Source organism: Aptenodytes forsteri, unplaced genomic scaffold, assembly GCF_000699145.1.
Source record: "Aptenodytes forsteri isolate BGI_AS27 unplaced genomic scaffold, ASM69914v1 Scaffold48, whole genome shotgun sequence".
In the NCBI taxonomy this organism is placed as follows: domain Eukaryota; kingdom Metazoa; phylum Chordata; class Aves; order Sphenisciformes; family Spheniscidae; genus Aptenodytes; species Aptenodytes forsteri.
In genome coordinates this window covers 18,998-25,930 of record NW_008794744.1, presented here as the reverse complement: position 1 = coordinate 25,930, position 6,933 = coordinate 18,998, and positions in this window count along the sequence as shown.

Here is a 6,933-nt window from a genome sequence, read left to right as displayed (position 1 = left end):
TTTAGTGGGCATGGTGGTGTTGGGTTGACGGTTGGACTCGATGATCTTAGAGGTCTTTTCCAACCTCAATGATTCTATGATTTATTTTATAAATCTGATTTTAAATACTGAAGAAATCAATCTTACAGAAGTGTACCAATGTTTCTCCAGGTATTTAAATGTTACATAAAGCTACCTCTTGCATAGGTGGTATTAAAGATCATGTTAAATTCACCAATCTTTTATGTAAAACCCAAGTTATACCATTATACCATTTCTGGCAGGAATGCAAACACACTTCAGGGTACCTAATGCATAACAAACTCCCATGGAAATAACTTCACCTATGCTCTGACATGATGTCAAGAGGCATCCTACTGCATCAGAAAAACACTGGTTACAATTGCAGTAGGGTTTCTTTATTATCTGTCTTCCTGGGCATTTACAAGCTCAAGAGCCTCATTTCACTAGGGTCTGTATGAATACAGAAGGAAAAGATGAGCTAACACAGGAGTCATGTGGCTGCCTTCCAAAGACTTCTCTAAAAGCCCTCTATGGGGGGCAAGTCAAATGTATGTGGCCAAGACACCTCAGACTCTGAAGAGGCTGAGCAATCCTGAAACTTGATGGGAAAGCCCACAAAGGTCCCACAAAGGTCTGAGCCCTCCTGCTTTGAATAATAGGACTGTAAGACAAAACAGTTTCTTCAAATATATTTCATTAAACGCACTTTTTTCCCTGCATAATCTCTATACCTAGCTTCAGCCAAATACCATCAGTAAGCACTTCTTAAAGGCATATGAAGGTACATCTCTCTGTTCCAATTTTGCATCACGTTAGGGCACACAGTTTTGTATCTCCAGCTCGAGCACAGTGCTGGCAGGAGGGGCAGAGGTGAGACAAAGTTAGGATATGGCCACGGAGCTGGGAGTGCAGAAGCTGGTCCCGACAGTAAGAGAAACACGTGAAAGATCTTACCATTTCTGTCCTTTCAGCTAAAAGCCAAGGTTTGCTATGCCAGCTGGCGGGAGAAAAGGGGCTGATCCTTAGCACTCATTGAGTTTTGACCATCTCAGTCTGCTGAGCAGCTGACTGACATACATTGACTTACCAGACATGATAACCAAGTTACTGAAACAGATTTGGTGTAACACCTGCAGTGCCACTGCCTGCAACTTGAAGAGAAGAGACTTAACACAGATAGCTTCCTACAGGGCTGTGGAAGCTTGAAGCAATGTATTTCTCAACAGCCACACAAGACACCTTGCTCAAGTGCCGTAGGGAGCTGGCTGGTCCTCCCCTGCTGCAGCCTGTGCTTAAGGATCTAAGCCTTTATCCTTACTGCCCTTACAGACCTCCTTTGTACTCCCACAAACTGCAGCTCCGGGTTATTTTTTAAATGATAAATTGCTTCTCTGAGTCTAATTCTTATTCCAGCTAATCACACCAGGATGTTAAACCCTCAACAGAGATAACGAAGTGATAATTTAGCATGAAATTGCTATATAGATGGGCAAAGCATAAACTTCTGCTATGAAAAAGTCTGAAACACAGTCAGGAAAAAAAAAATTGCTGAAGACTGGTGATGAGCTGGGGTGACCCCAGCGCCACCCCCCCAGGCAGGCAGAGCCACAGGTAGGAAAGAGGCTCCATCGATGGCTCCGATGTGGCAGGGGATGAACCAGGGGACTGCAGACAGCAGCAGCAGGAGATAGGGCCAGAGGCGGGGTGGGAGACAAGGCAACCCAGTACATAGGTCAGAGCACGTACAGGAAAACAGCCAGTAAGCCAGGACCACTTATGGTGTAGCTCAGGGCACGATGGGGAACCCAGGCGCATACATGGGGGTGAGGGGGGACCCAGTGGGCTGTTCAAGGCACTGTTAATGCACTGAGAGTCCTAACAGCACGTCAGCAAGCAGCCAGCAAAGTGCAGCCTTCCACCCGGGCTTAATGAACATGATTCAAAAACCGGTCCAGCTGGATACCTCTACCTGCTACACAGTGAAATGCATGCATATATTTATGGGGAAAATGAAACATATCTTCTCAGGTAGCCTGCCCTCAGAGAGAAAGCTAACATGAATGACCATATTGTTTCAAGTCTAGAGGCTGTTGCAAAAGTACAGAAAGGAAAAATAATGCTACTGGTACAAAACTAAAACCCCACCTGCCCATCTTTAAATAACCCTCGCTACAATATATATGGCTCAGAAGGTCATCTTTTGTTCTCAGCTACTAACTGTCCCTTTGACACTTTTCTTTGTAAGAGGAGCAGGACAGGGAGGGGGGGACAGGGACAGGACGCAAGAACATCATCACATAGTGTGAAAGCAGCTGAGGAAATGAGGCAACTGAAGTTCATGGAGCTGGGCAATGACAGGAACCCAACACAAAGAAAGGATACCAGGAATAAACAGAAGCTTGCAATAAATACAGTACTTGCAAGAAGTGTTACACTTACTTGCATTCAGAATTGGCCCAGAAAAAACATGCCTCAGCACATGGAGAGGCAGGAGCAAGGTAAACCTGTTGTCAGGGTGGACTGATCTGTCCCTATGTCCAAGAAGTTATTTAGAGAGCTAGTGTAACATGGAAGTCAGCTTTGCATTATCCCCTGCTTTGACACTGAATTCTTTTTAATACTTTTTTTTTCCTTGTGTCAACTATACGGAAGATGTATATTAGCCATGGAAATGTAATATTCAAAACTAAAAGCACAGTTCAGTGCTGTACTTTATCACAGTTTGAAGCATTACGTTATTGCTTTTGAATTGGTAGGGTAATTTCAGACAGTTAACAATTTTGGACATTAGAGTCTTCTTCCTGCATAGCAAGAAAAGCACAAAAGGAAGCAATTTAAGCTTTTTCATTTCATCAGTGCAAATCAACAGGGAGCATTACTGAGGGCATCAGCTGTTCAGTCTCATGTTGGTTCAGAGTTCCCCAGCTTTCCAGTGACTGCAAAGAAATGTGACAATTATTCTGAACTCATATTTCAATCGGGAATTTTTCAGAGCAGGAATACAAATGACTGTCCTTCACATTCCTTTGTGAAGTTCTTAAATCACTGCCGGCAGCATATAAATAATACTTCATGATTTCTGAACAGTCTATGTCTACTTCCATACTTTGAAACCAGTATGTTTTACTTAAATAAATATATAACCAGTAAGTTCTATTTAAGTATTTATTTATTTATTATATGTTAAAATAAATATTTAAATTAACCATACCAGTTCAACGACATACTTAGGCAGGGGATTACTTAGCAATCTACTGAACGCTAAGATCTGTATTGTAATAGAAGTTGCATGACTCAACCTGAAATGTCACATAATGTTTTCTTCACCTCTTTTCTGTCCCGTTATGTTTTTGATGAAGCACTGTGTAACTGAAATATGAAATGGTATTTTTTACAGCCACTGACTTTCAGACAGTAGATGAACTAAATATTCCAACAGCAGAATCAATTGCTTGAAGTAAACTCACTTCACACTCTTTTAGAAGAGCGGTATAGACAAATATGCTCCTTGACGGAAATCCCAACTCGAGACTCCTTCCAGAGAGTAAAACTGAAAAAGAATAAGAGGACTACCTTTGTTTCTAGAGTAGAAAGAAATTTGTGGCATTAGCAACTGTTTAAAGATGACACTCAACAACAATGCAGGGACCACAATCTGATTTAAGGTGGCTGGAAGAGAGTTCCAGAGGACTATGCTCCTCAGGACACGCTACAGCCTACAGCCAGCAGAGATGAGCAGAACAGCTTTCCTAACAAACCCAAACCATCTCTGGCTGAATTCACTTCTGTGCGTGTTCCCCGGGATGTTAGGAAAAGATTGTTATTCGGGATGTATCTACAGGCCTTCCAAAGGCTTTGTGTTCCTCGTTGTCATCTAACTCCTTCCTATGAGACCTGGTCTTCTGGGTCTTGGGATACAGTGGTTGTCACACAGGTGTATAATCTCTAAACCAAACAGATCATAGCTCTTAATAATTTATGATTACAGATAAATACGCTTCTAGCAAGAGGAGGTGAATATCTTTTTTTCACCCCCTAAACATCTGCACTTTAAGTTCATTATAGCCTAGTGACATACCGCTACTGCAGTCTCCATTTTACATCAACTATGGAAATAATGACAGAACTAGTAAGAAATATGTCTAAGGTCACAAGCAGGAACCAGCACCATGCTGAGTACAGTGTGACCCCAGTAGTGGTCCTGTGGCAGGACCTCTGTCTCACCACTACCTCCTTCTCTCAGAAAATGTTACCAAAGCAGCTGAAGAACATGACAATCTCTCTCTGCCTAAAAGATAATTGTGAAATGTGTCTGCTCTGTAAGTCCTGGGAAAGGTACATCAACAAATGAGGCAGCATAGTTCAGATTCATTCCTCCCAAAAGGCCAGACAGCTTGCAATTACTGTGGAGAGACACACACCCCCAGTTCGCATGTGAACTGTAATAGCCACCAAAGTTGGTCATCCACATCCAGGACCTCAGTCTGACACTGTACCACCCGATCACCTAGAAGTACATATTTGAACTAATGGGTGCTCATTATTGTAACACAGCTGCCTGTCATTAGTCTAAAGGCAGGAAAACACAAAAGCAAATGTGATGTGACATAAGGTTTCCTTATAATAAGGAAACATAAGGTCAGCACAATACTTACGTTACTCTATACCTATCCACCTGTGAATGAGTGTAAAAAAACAGTCCCTCAAGGCAAATAAGGACTCTAACCTGCTCCTGTGGAGTAGCCTGAAAGAGAAGCCAAGTAACTTTTTGTTTTGTTGTTTTGGGGTTTTTTTAAATAACCTTGGGAAGGGGAAATGACCCATGAAGGTTTCACAGACGAGGGTCACGGCACACTCCCTCCTGAGGAAGTGTTTAAAACCATGGGACACTTGAAGACATTAAAAGTTTCTTCTTCCCTTGACAGGCAGAACATTTAAATCAAGATACTGCCATCACAGAAGGCCTGGGAAAATGTTTTTTTCCTTTTCTGACCAGATAACAAAAATCCCCACCCTGTACATCCACCTTCTCTTGATGCTACGTGTACTCCTCTTGCAGACTCCTAATGCTGTTACATACTGTGTTGAGTCATTACATCAACATAATTTCAGTGGAGTCGTGCTTTCAGTGAACTCTATGTCTACCATGAAACAGTAAGTTGGCCTGACCGTTCAAATGTGGAGTGTTTTTCTTCAGTAGCCCAGTTCGCCCATCAGTGCTCCAGAGCTCTGGATAGTCAACTACATGATCACAGAATATTTTAAATGACATATTGCCATGAAGAACTCACAAGAGCAATAAAATGCTAAAAAAAATCTCAGAGCTTCATGTGTCTACTTATATTGCTATATATGTACCTGCTCATAGTAGGTGTGCGTGACTCTTCACAGTAGCATCCTTGCTCCAAGGAATAAACACTGAAAACAGATCCTTGCCAGCCCAGCATGGCAGCATAATCCCTGCACACCATAATTTTCCCTGGATGGATATCCACATAGGAAATTTTGCACAGCAGCAGACTGGCATAGGAAATTACTTAGGCCAATCCTGGAGTAAATCATTACTCTCAGTGGATCTGAGGAGCAGAACTGAACCCCAGAGGAACACAAATTCCCAGGTATCCCCTCTCAAGGCACACTGCCTAGCCGGCAAGGCAGGGCATGTCTGGCTGCTCATGCAGAACCCGGTGCTTCTCAGTTTGCACTTTGTGTATTTTCTTTCATTTCACGTTTCTTAACACAGTTCTTTTGCTTTGTTTTTCAAATAGCATGTGCCACTAAAGGAGCAAGAGGATATGACAGTGAAAGGTTTACAACTTCTCTGTCTTCTTTACACCACCCAAAATCTTCATACATTAACACTGTACTGAAAGTTGATTACAATTACTCACGAGTAATAGAAACAAAGCATTTACTAGTGTTTCATAAAAAAACTTACAGTAACAAAGGTATATATAAAGTAACAAGACAGTAAAATCTTTAAATTAAAGTTTTCTTTGCAGCCATTAATAATCTCTGTCCTGTTTTTCTTTCATGTCAGTATTTTATTAAGAAAATTTAAAGAGAAGGTAGTATGTCTGACCTTGTTTTCTCAACCAGCCCAAGACCAAAAGATATTTCAGCAACAGCAGATCAGCAGTGCTTACATTTACGTGGGAAAACGAAGACTGTGCTAGGAATATGCGAGTTAACAAGTATGGAAAACCAAAAAAAGTAAACATTGTACGGAAAAATGTTAAACTGTATTTCTTCTTGAGCTAAGAGAATTTCTAGGGAGTGCAGAAGCAATCATTCATCGCTATTTGTGGAGCCAGGTTGAAACAGTGAACACAACCAACCCTGAAGAGGGGGCTCCTAAGAAGATCTTCAGATCTGCACATTTTTGAGCTCTGGGATGGTTGATGCGTAGCCCTGAGTCCCTGCTGCACAGCCACCCTATTGTGGTCACTATCCAGACCTCCTTTGCAGAGGCTTTTTCTCAAGCTTTCACCCTATAAATAATAAAAATGCCTTCAATAACTTGAGAATAAAGCTTCTTTTGGGGGTTACACAAACATAAACATCTGCCTAAAGCCTAAAGCCAGCTGCAAAAAAACTTATGTCCTCCTGTTCAAAAAAAGTGTCAGAGCTAACTGTATTATTGTGTAACTGTCTCCTCAGCTAACACTTCTCTTTTGTCACCGGGACTTTAATTATTGGCATTAGAGCTGGCTGCTTAGTTTTGCATAAAACCAACCTCCCTGCATTGCTATGGGAGCCTTTTTATAACTCTTTACTGATGCCCTGAGAAGTGATGTGCTTTAACTCACTCTGGCTTAAAGAAAAGAGCACTCAATACACCTCCAGCCACTTCATTGCGTATTCAGATCTTTCAGCCCAAAAACCAGGAACTAAAACGCAAGTGTAGACATAATCTGACCAATATTGGTT